The sequence below is a fragment of the Aotus nancymaae genome, unplaced genomic scaffold (assembly GCF_030222135.1).
Source record: "Aotus nancymaae isolate 86718 unplaced genomic scaffold, 86718_ANA_hifiasm-v0.15.2.pri h1tg000067l, whole genome shotgun sequence".
Taxonomy (NCBI): domain Eukaryota; kingdom Metazoa; phylum Chordata; class Mammalia; order Primates; family Aotidae; genus Aotus; species Aotus nancymaae.
The window spans coordinates 2,710,776-2,722,912 of record NW_026988482.1 but is presented as its reverse complement, the minus strand read 5'-3'; the positions used below and the strand labels follow the sequence as shown (position 1 = coordinate 2,722,912).

Genomic DNA, 12,137 nt, shown 5'->3' with positions numbered 1-12,137 from the left:
GGGGCCATGAAAAATAAATTAAAAGATATATGGCTTCTGCTCTGTGAACTGGAAAGCCAACTGGCATTAGTTAACTGAATAAAGTGACTGAATGAAGAGCTGAACAATCGCACACATGGTGTAAAGTTACAGCTGACATCAGTGCTGCAAGAAGGGCACACAGTACCATGATAGCATCTAGCAGTGGGCCTTGACCTACTTGGGAGAAGGCCATTGTTTGAAAGTGTGATGTCCTTAAGCACGGGTAGAATTTGAAATAACTAGTTTTAAAAAATGAGAAATGGCTACCAATTAAAGCCAGACTATCCATTAACTTTCAGGGAACTCTGAAGCATCCAATTATATTAATGCTCATACCCACTTCAATGAAAAGTGCCTGAAAGACAAACTGCTGGAATCTCCAGTGACAACAAACACCAGGTGAATGACTCAGAGGCTAATCTCGAAATAAAAACTTGAATAGCCACAAATCATACAGAATTAATTTGCATGTCCCCAGTGGAGATCTTTCTTTCTTCCTTCCTTCCTTCCTTCCTTCCTTCCTTCCATCCATCCTTCCTTCCTTTCTTCCTTTCCTTTCTTGTTTTTGAAATGGAGTTTTGCTCTTGTTGCCCGAGCTGGAGTGCAACAACCTCCACTTCCCAGGTTCAAGCGATTATCCTGCCTCAGCCTCCCGCGTAGCTGGGATTACAGGTGCACGTCACCATACCCAGCTAATTTTTTGTATTTTTGGTAGACACAAGGTTTCACCACGTTAGTCAGGCTGGCCTCAAACTCCTGACGTCAGGTAATCCACCTGCCTCAGCCTCCCAAAGTGCTGAGATTACAGACGTGAGCCACTGCACCCAGCCCCCAGTGGAGATTTCTAATAAAAATATTTTCTGAATAATGTGTCCCATTCCCAGAATATTGTTGGCCTATTTGAATGGTTAAATATATTACCATACTTTATGAAGCATAGAATCAGTTAACTTTTCTCTAAAAATTCAATGGTTCCTTTAGTCTCCAATAAAAATTAATAAAATTTGATACAGCCATCCTAACACTTTCTAGCTTGACTTATATTGTAATTAGTGATAAAATGTCTATCTTGCTACCAGAGTGTGAATTTGTGGAAGAGGCACACTTTTCATTTGTGCATTCCTAACAGAAAGCACAGGACCTTGCTCATAACAGGCAATTGATAAATGTTTGTTGACTTGGAAGACAATAGTGAAGGCTTTAATTTATCTAACACAAGTCATTGACTAACCATCATTATCTACTTCATTTGTGTTCCTGAACATTGACATTTAAGGATACACCAGGGCCCTCCCAAACAGGAACACAGCCCTGCTCTCAAGCTTGACAGGGCTGTCTTTATCATCTGATGCCCTCAATTCCAGAAAAGCCTCCTTCTTCCCAAACATAGTCATTACATCCAAGTACACATTTCAGGGGTGCTAAAATGTTGGCTTTGAACTTCAACCAAAGCCATTTTAGTTCCTTTACTCCTATGTCTCTTCAAAGACACCACTCTGCAGTTAGCAAATTCTACTCAGATTGATGACTGCCAGTCTGATCTCTCCATCACATATACAGTCATGCATCCCATAGCAACGTTTTGGTCAAGAATAGACCACACATCCATACAATGGTGTTCCTATAAGATTATAATACAGTATTTTTACTATACCTTTTCTAGGTTTAGATACACAGATATCATTGTGTTACAAATAAGAGCAATAGGCTACACACGATAGCCTAGGTGTGTAATAGGCTATACTCTCTAGGTTTTTGTAACTACACTCTATGATGTTCACATAATGACAAAATCACCCAATGATGTATTTCTCAGAATATATTCCCATAATTAAGTGGCACATGACTGTCCATATTTATTGTATTTATTTCCTACTTATTGCATATCTCCCCCACCACACTATAGATTTTAAACGAGTTTATTCACTACTCCACCCCTGGAACGTTTGCTCACACGATCTGGCATGTAATTAGTACTCCACAAATACCTGTTAACTAAGTAAGTGAATTCAGTATCCACAAGGGCCTACGATATGCCCAAAACTGAACCCATTATCTCTTGCTTAATTCTCTCACAAATGCATGTTCTACTTTTTATCATAACATAGTTTGTTCAACCAATCTCCCAAACTAGAACTTGGAGACTATTCTATAGCCTCTCATATTTCATTCTTCACAACCCATCAAGCAAGTCTGGTCAGTTCTGCCATTTAAACATTTATTGGACCTATTCAGTGTCCTCCATTCCTACAGCCAATTTTCTAATTCAGGCCACCATCACTCCCCGATTACAGGAAAAGCTTTATAATAGCTCTTACGGCTTTTATTTTGTCCCCCTCAATTCCATCCTCCACACTGAAATCAGAGGTATCTTTTTGAAAGTGTGAATCTTATTGTGTCATCCACGACACTAAACCCACGACTGGTTCTTCAGCAAAGCCTTCAGGATAAAATCTTCTTCTTTAATGGTTTATAACTTTTGTCTTGATCTGCCCTAGAACTGTGGTTGGCAAATTTAACCATTTCAACTCCCTAGCTAATTAGGCTCTATTACTTCTCAGGTCTTCCCACATGTTCTTACCTCCACCTGGAATACAGTCCTCACCAGTAACTCCTACTCATCCTTTTGTTCACAACTTGGAACTCACTTCCTTTGAGAAGTCTTTTCTGATTTATGGCATTGGGTAGGTACTCCACCTAAATGATCCAACGATCCCTGTGCTCATTAAGGTTCCATCACCATCCCTGAGAGCATTGTTTCATAAAGTAAAAGCTTGTGGTTCTTGTGGTGAATTTATCCCTTCATCCATCTCTTCTATCCTCTTGCAGGTAAAGAACAAAAAGAAGAAAGATAAAGAGATGCCCATTTGCTGAAGACAAAAGAAGGGTTTTTCTGTAGGTGTCCTCTGCAGGTGACAAGACAGGTCTGAGCAGCTCTGTGATCATGGGCCAATGTGAAAATGGTGAGGACAAATCCTTCTGTTGCCTTTTTCCCCCAAATATGTTAGAATTTTATAAATACATCATCTCGAATTTCTCAGAGAATTTGTAAGCTGGGAATTACTGTTACTTCTTTGTTCTCCTTAGAAATAAAGCTCAATTTATTTGTGTTTCTAATTTACCTAAGGACTTTTATAACTGACCCCCATTTTAAAATACATAAGTAGATATTTTGGGAAACTGAGAAGTATAGTTTTCATCTCTCTGCGTGCCTGTTTCATAAGCCTTATAGAAAGTCACAGAAAGCAAGAAGATAAGTCATTTTAAAAAGTCAAAGTAGTATTTACTATAGCAAAAGATCTGGTTAATTTTAAGTGAACAATCACAAACTAATCATTGTAATTTCTGCAGAAAACCGAACCAGGCCTGAGTTTACAAAGAAAACTTGCCCATTTTCTCATGTGTGCCATTGTTTGGTTGTGAGTGCTCAAGACTGAGGTAGAATGGTCCCATGATCTTCTTTTGAAACTCGAAAGGCATGGGAATAATCAGTGGAAAGAAAGCTAAGGGGACCCTACAGATATATTTAAAGTCTAAATTGAAATCACATGGTGTTTAGCCCATCTCATTTCATCCCCTATTCATTTAAAATGTCACAATGATTCTAATAATTTTTAAAATAGCTAGTGATTTTATTTCTTAGGGTATAATTATGTAAACGGTATATGAAAAGATTATACAAAGGTAAGCACATCAAAGAGGTTTGTCATCTTCATGAAACAAGCAGATATACTCATTTTGTTTTATTAATCCTCCCATCAACAGAGAGAAAACAAAGTTCTGCCTGTGGAAATTAGTGTGTTAAATAAAGTCTTATAAAAATATCACTCGGAGACACTGCATATGTGGTTGACCCTTTCAACTTCTCTGTACTGTTAAACACTGCATTGCATCAAAGCATTTACTAATAATGTCCTTCTCTGTATGTTCTTCACTAAATTATGAATTGCAAATCCTTGGGCTCAAGAAAGGATCTTGAGAACCATGTAGACCAAGTTTTAGGCAAAATATACCTCAGATCAGGATAATTATGAACATAACCTATGTTTAAATATTAGCACAGGGGCACAGTCCATCAAAGGGAACTGAGATAGAACTGACAGATTTAACAAACAAAAATGCAGGACACCAGTTAAGTTTGAATTGCAGGTAAAAAAAAAAAAAAAAACAAAAAAAAACACCTTTTTTTTAGTATGAATATGTCCCATGCAATATTTGAGGCACATTGATCATTGAGAAGTATTCCCTGTTTATCTGAAATTCAAATTTAACAGGATGTCCTGTATTCCGTCTGGTAACCCTAGGACTGAAACTTCATCAAAAATAAGTTCTGTCAGATGACTGAATTTCTCTGTTATAGATTGCCACAGCTGAGATCATTCATCTGAGAGAGAGTGATAATAAGTTGACCACTACAGGTTAATTAAGAACTAATTGTTGGTCAAGTTGTCAAAAGTCAATATTTCTGTCTCCAGTGTAACAGTCAATTCAATCAATATAAATTTTTAAAAAAGATTTTAAACAATTTTTTTTGTAATTATTTTTCTCTAATAACCTAGAAACATGATGGTGATCATTTCATTTCCCATGTGAGATTACCTTTAATGAATAATACACAACCTTTTGTTAATTTAAAAATATAAAACTTGAACTTTATGAAAGCTGACCTTAAAGATAAAGCAGTGTATTTTTAGTAATATATAATTTGCTTGTACATTTTTAATATACCAAATGTATCATCCTGACTCCCAAATTCATTTATCTTCATTATTTCTCCTCTCGTGGAATAATATAATACCCTACCTGGCCAGGTCAGAATTATGAATTATTCTCAATTATTTTACATTTAATCGAGATATTTTATTTAAAACAAAACAAAACAAAATTATGGGCCTGGGACAGGTCTGGGTTCTGTGTGCAGGCTGCCTGAGTCCAAACCTGGCACTGTTAGCCGGGCACTGTGGGAGCGAGACCAGCCTCTTCAACTGCGTGGGAGCTGGGTGAGGCCTTTTGCTACTAGCTGTCCCCATTTCCCTGGCAAACAATACTGCTAAGCAGACGCAGCAGTTTGTTCCTCTGGAACCCTACCCCATTGGCCTGAGAACCACGCACTCCCAACTGCACAGTGGCCACAGCAAGCCCTGCCCAAGAAGAGTCTGATCTCAGACCTGCCTAGCCCTGCCCCTACCTGGTGGTTTTTCTCTACCCACTCTGGTGGCCCAATACAAAAGACATAAAGTCTTGGGAGCTTTATGGTCCCGCCCATTGCTCAAGAAGCAGACTACTTCCCCTGGTCAACTTAGAGCAAGTTCAAATCCCACTGCTACTACCATAGCTGGTGCTCTCTTGCAAGCACCACCTCCTGGCTGGAGGCCAACCAACTCAGGCCATTACAGCAACTCATGACAGAATAACCTTGCTCCCAGGAAAGAGAAAACAACAGTTAATTCCACTGCCTGCAACATCCTGGCTAACCAGAGGTCCTGAGTCTGTCCATGTGACTTCACTGCTAGCATAACCAGCGTTCAAGAAAGCCAGCACGTTAAACCTATCCACACCTAAAGAATCTCCTCACTCCCCTGCCACCTCCACCACAGCAGGTGCTGGTATTCTCAGCTGGGAGATCTGAAGAATGATCACATCACTGGACTCTTTGCAGACATTCCCCAGCAGCAGCCTGGAGTCTGGTAGCCCCACTGGGTGGCTACACACAGAGGAGCTCTCAGGAAGCCCCATCCCTAGGGGAAGGGGGAGAGCACCACATCAAGGGATCACCCCATGGGACAAAAGAATCTAAACAGCGGGCCTTGAGTTCCAGATCTTTCCACTGATGGATAGTTTCTCACAGCAGAGATATAATTGCAGTGCTGGGCACAGTAGGGGAAGTCTGCACCTCTACCCTTACAGGCAGGCTGCCTCTGTGATCATGAAGGGACTTGGAAAAGGGGTCCTAGTTCCCCTGACACTCCACTGCAGACACAGCTGGGGCTGCCCCCAAGGTAATGCAGCATGGAGGCACCTATAGGCAGCCTTTCTGGAAAAATCCAGGGTGAATGCAGCCTCATAGCAGGAGCGTCCGAAGATTCAGGACTGCATGACAGGCAGAGTCACAATTCTTCCCTACTTGGAACATCAACATTCCTATAGATGAAAAAGAGTGCATGTCTGATCTAAACAGCTGAAATGCTAGGATGGAAGTGAGGCTGTGAGGTGTAGCTTTCCTGCTGACCTGGCAGGGGGGCTGAGGTAGCCCCCACTCTTCACCTAGATAAAACCTCAGCATGTCTAACTGAGAGCTCCCCAAGCCACCCTCATCAAGGCCAGGATGTCAGCTCACTATTGGGTATTATATCAACCCACCCACCTTAGCCACAACTGGTGCCTACCCAGGGTTACCTTCCCTATTGGCATGAAATCTGACTCATCAACTCGATAAATAAAACACTGGAGAAAAATGAAATAGAGCATACACCACTAGAGAACAAGATAAGCTTCAGGAGATCCCTGCCATTCCAACTCCATAGGAGACAGCAAACTCACCCACACGCCAAGAATGTAACTACTACATCTGGCATGGGGGAAAGCCAGCACACGAAGGCTCTCTATAACTAAGGAACTCATACAGAGTCTTCACCCCTACAGTTCCAGTAAGGCAAATTAGGCTAAAATAAACACTAAAATCTGATCCTTAAGAGGGGATAAAAAATTTAAATAAAAAACAGTCTAATCAAAAGTAAATTCAAGAACAATCTGAAGAAATACTCTACCCAAATGAGAAGAATCCAGAAAAGTAATTCTGGTAATATGAAAATGGGGTTCTAAGTATTCCCTTTGAAATCTGGCACAAGACAAGGATGCCTTCTCTCACTACTCCTATTCAATTTAGTATTGGAAGTTCTAGCCAGAGCAATTAGGCAAGAAAAAGAAATAAAGCATATTCAATTAGGAAAAGAGGAAACCAAATTGTCTCTATTTGCAGATGACATGATTGTATATTTAGAAGACCCCACTGTCTCAGCCCAAAAATCTCCTGAAACTGATAAGGAAATTCAGCAAAGTCTCAGGATACAAAATCAATGTGCAGAAATCAGAAGCATTTCTATATACCAATAACAGAAAAACAGAGCACCAAATCAAAAGTGAACTCCCATTCACAATTGCTACAAAGAGAATAAAATACCTAGGAATACAACTAACAAAGGATGTAAAGGACATCTTCAAGGAGAACTACAAACCATTGCTCAATGAAATAAGAGAGGACACAAACAGATGGAAAAACATTCCATGCTCATGGCTGGGAAGAATCAACATCATGAAAATGGCCACACTGCCCAAAGTAATTTATAGATTCAGCACGATCTCCATCAAGCTTCCAATGACCTTCTTCACAGAACTGGAAAAAAGCACTTCAAACTTCATATGGAACTAAAAGAGAGCACGCATTGCCAAAACAATCCTAAGCAAAAAGAACAAAGCTGGAGGCATCATGTTGCCTGACTTCAAATTATACTACAAGGCCACAGTAATCAAAACAGCATGGTACTGTTACCAAAACAGAGACATAGACCAGTGGAACAGAACAGAGGCCTCAGAAGCAACACCACACATCTACAATCATCTGATCTTTGACAAACCTGAGAAAAACAAGCAATGAGGAAAGGATTCCCTGTTTAATAAATGGTGTTGGGAAAACTGGCTAGCCATGTGCAGAAAGCTGAAACTGGACTCCTTCCTGACACCTTACACTAAAATTAACTCCAGATGGATTAAAGATCTAAACATAAGACCTAAAACCATAAAAACCCTAGAAAAACACCTAGGCAAAACCATTCAGGACATAGGCATAGGAAAGGACTTCACGCCTAAAACACCAAAAGCAATGGCAACAAAAGCCAAAATAGACAAATGGGATCTAATTAAACTCCAGAGCTTCTGTACAGCAAAGGAAACAATCATTAGACTGAACCAGCAACCAACAGAATGGGAAAAAATTTTTGCAATCTACCTGTCTGACAAAGGGCTAATATCCAGAATCTACAAAGGACTAAAGCAGATTTACAAGAAAAAACAAACAAGCCCATTCAAAAGTGAGTGAAGGATATGAACAGACACTTTACAAAAGAAGACATCTATGAGGCCAACAAACATGAAAAAATGCTCATCATCACTGGTCCTTAGAGAAATGCAAATCAAAACCACATTGAGATACCATCTCACACCAGTTAGAATCGCAATCATTAAAAAATCTGGAGACAACAGATGCTGGAGAGGATGTGAAGAAATAGAACACTTTTACACTGTTGGTGGGAGTGCAAATTAGTGCAACCATTGTGGAAGACAGTGTGGCAATTCCTCAAGGATGTAGAAATAGAAATACCATTTGACCCAGCAATCCCATTACTGGGTATATACCCAAAGAATTATAAATTGTTCTATTATAAAGACACATATGCTCATTGCAGCACTGTTTACAATAGCAAAGATATGGAACCAACCCAAATGTCCATCAACAATAGACTGGATAAAGAAAATGTGGCACATATACACCATGGAATACTATGCAGCCACAAAAAAGGATGAGTTCGTGTCCTTCATAGGAACATGTATGAATCTGGAAACCATCATTCTCAGCATACTGACACAAGAACAGAAAATAAAACACTGCATGTTCTCACTCATAGGTGGGTGTTGAACAATTAGAACATGTGGACACAGGGAGGGGAGCATCACACACTGTGGTCAGTTGCGGGGGACCAGGGAGGGACAGTGGTGGGTGGGGAGGGATAACATGGGGAGAAATACCAGATACAGATGATGGGGGATGAAGGCAGCAAATCACTTTGCCATGTATGTACCTATGCAATAATCCTGCATGATCTGCACATGTACCCCAGAACCTAAAGTACAATTTAAAAAAAAGAAAAAAAAATAGGGTTCTATAACACGTCCCAAAAGATCACACTAGCTCTCCAACAATGGATTCAAACCAAGAAGAAATCTCTGAATTATCAGATAAAGAAGATATCAGAGAAACACAAAAACCAACTTAAAGAAATGAAACGATTCAGGATATGGATGAAAATTTTTCCAGAGAAATGGATATAAAGAAAAAACAATCACAACTTCTGGAAATGAAAGACACACTTAGGGAAATACAAAATGCAGTGGAAAGTTTCAACAATAGACTAGGACAAGTAGCAGAAAGAACTTAGGAGCTCAAAGACAAGGCTGTCAAATTAACCCAATAAGAGAAAAATAAAGGAAAGAAATTTTAAAGGCTCCAAGAAATGTGAGATTATGTTAAATAGCCAAACCTAAGCAAAATAATTAATATTCCTGAGGAAGAAGAGGAATCTAAAAGCTTGGAAAACTTATTTGAGGGAAAAAGTGAGGAAAACTTCTTTGGCCTTGCTAGAGACCTAGATATCCAAATACAAGAAACTCAAAGAATTCGTTGATGAATTTTAGGAAATTCATCACAAAAAGACTACCATCATAGGCACATAGTCATCATGTTATCTAAAGTAAAGACAAAGGAAAGAATCTTAAGAGTTGTGAGACAAAAACATCAGTAACCTATAAAGGAAAACCTATCTGATTAACAGCTGACATCTCAGCAGAAATCTTACAGCCAGAAGGAATTGGGGCTCTATCTTTAGCCTCCTTAAACAAAATAATTGTTAGCCAAGAATTTTGTATCCAGCAAAAACTAAACTTCATACATGAAGGAGAGATAAACTCTTTTTTCAGACAAATAAATTCTAAGAGATTTTGCTGCTTCTAATCCAGCACTACAATACTGCTAAAAAAGTTCTAAAACTTTAAACAAAAACCTCAAAATACACCAAAATAGAACCTTCCTAAAGGACAAATCACACAGGGCCTATAAAACAATAACACAACAAAAAAAAGGTATTTAGGCAACAACTAACATGATGAATAGAACAGTATCTCATATCTCAATACTAACATCAAATGCAAATGGCCTAAATGCTTCACTTAAAAGATACAGATTGTCAGTATGGATAAAAGTCCAGTAACCAAGTACCTGCTGTATTCAAGAGAGTCACCTAACACATCAGAACTCACATAAACTTAAGGTAAAAGGGTGGAAAAAGATATTCCATGCAAGTGGAAATCAAAAGCAAGCAGGAGTAGCCATTCTTACATCAGACAAAAAGGACTTTAAAGTAACAACATCAAAAATACAAAAAAAGACCTTATATAATGATAAAAGGACTAGTCCAAGAGGAAAATATGACAGTCCTAAATATATATACACCTAACACTGGAGCTCCCAAAGTCATAAAACAATTACTACTAGACCTAAGAAATGAGATAGACAGCAACACAATAATAGTGGGGACTTTAGTACTCCACTGACAGCACTAGACAGGTCATCAAGTCAGAAATCAACAAAGAAACAATAGATTTATACTATACTCTAGAACAAATTGACTTAATAGATATTTACAGAACATTCTATCCAATAACTACAGGATATACATTCTTTTCATCAGCACACAAAACATTCTCTAAGATAGACCACATGATAGACCACAAAAAAGTCTCAATAAATTTAAGAAAATCAAAATGATATCATGTATTAACTCAGACCACAATGGAATAAAACTGGAAATTAACTCCAAAGGAAACCCTCAAAACTATACAAATACATGGAAATTAAATGATCTGCTCTTGAATAGTCTTTGGGCTAACAATGAAACCAAGATGGAAATTCAAAAATTCTTTGAACTGAACGATAATAGTGACACACTTATCAAAACCTCTAGGACAAAGCAAAAGCGGTGCTAAGAGGAAACTTCATAGCATTAAACACCTACATCAAAAAGTCTGAAGAGCACAAATAAACAAACTAATGTCACACCTCAAGGAACTAGAGGAAGAAAACAAACCAAACCGAAATACAGCAGAAGAAAAGAAATAAAAAAGATCAGAGCAGAACTAAATGAAATTGAAACAAACAAAAATACAAAAGATAAAAGAAAAAGTTGGTTTTTCAAAAAGATAAAATTGATTATTGGTTGGTTTTTCAAAAAGATAAACAAAACTGACTATTAGTGAGATTAACCAAGGAAAGAAGAGAGAAGATACAAATAAGCACTATAAGAAACCAAACAGGAGATATTACAGCAAATACCACAGAGCTACAAAAGATCATTCAAAGCTATTATGAACACCTTTACATGCCCAATCTAGAAAATCTAGAGGAGATGAATAAATTCTTGGAAATATACAACCATTCTGGATTAAATCAGGAAGAAATAGGAAACCCTGATCAGACCAGTGACAAGTAGCAAGACTGAAACAGTAATTTTAAAAAGTTGCCAACAAAAAAATGTCCAGGGCCAGATGGATTCACAGCTGAATTTTATGCGATCTTAAAGAAGAATTGGTACCAATCGTACTGATACTATTCCAAAAGACAGAGAAAGAGGGAATCCTCCCCAAATTATTCTATGAAGCCAATATCACTCTAATATCAAAACCAGGAAAGAACATAAGAAAAAAGAAAACTACAGACCAATATCTCTGATAAACATAGAAGCAAAAATCCTCAACAAAAATGTATGGAGAAGATAATACATCATGATCAAGTGGGTTTCATGCCAGCAATGGTTTAACATATGCAAGTCAATAAATATTATACATCACATAAAGAAAATTAAAAACAAAAATCATATAATCATTTTAATAAATGCAGAAAAAGCATTTGACAAAACCTAGCATCCCTTTATCATTAAAACCCTCAGCAAAACTGGCTTTGAAGGGACATACTTCAAAGTAATAAAAGCCAAATATGACAAACCCACAGCCAATATCACACTGAATGGGGAAAAGTGGGAAGATGGGTACCCTTGTCTCATTACAGTTCTCAGGGGGAAAGCAGTCACTTCTATTCAACATAGTACTGGAAGACCTAGCCAGAACAATTAGACAAGAGAAAGAAACAAAGGGCATCCAAATTGGAAAACAGAAACTCAAACTGTCACTGTTCACTAATGATGACTATACACCTAGAAAACTCTGAAGACTCATCCAAAAACCTCCTAGGATACAAAATCAATTTACACAAATCAGTAACACTGCTATAC

At 38.2% G+C, this 12,137-nt stretch overlaps 1 long non-coding RNA gene across 9 annotated transcripts in view; it reads right to left on the bottom strand.

The window, feature by feature from the left end:
* LOC135270792 (uncharacterized) overlaps positions 1–12,137 on the bottom strand; it is a 718,673-nt gene that overhangs the window by 504,903 nt on the left and 201,633 nt on the right. The window lies entirely within an intron of this gene.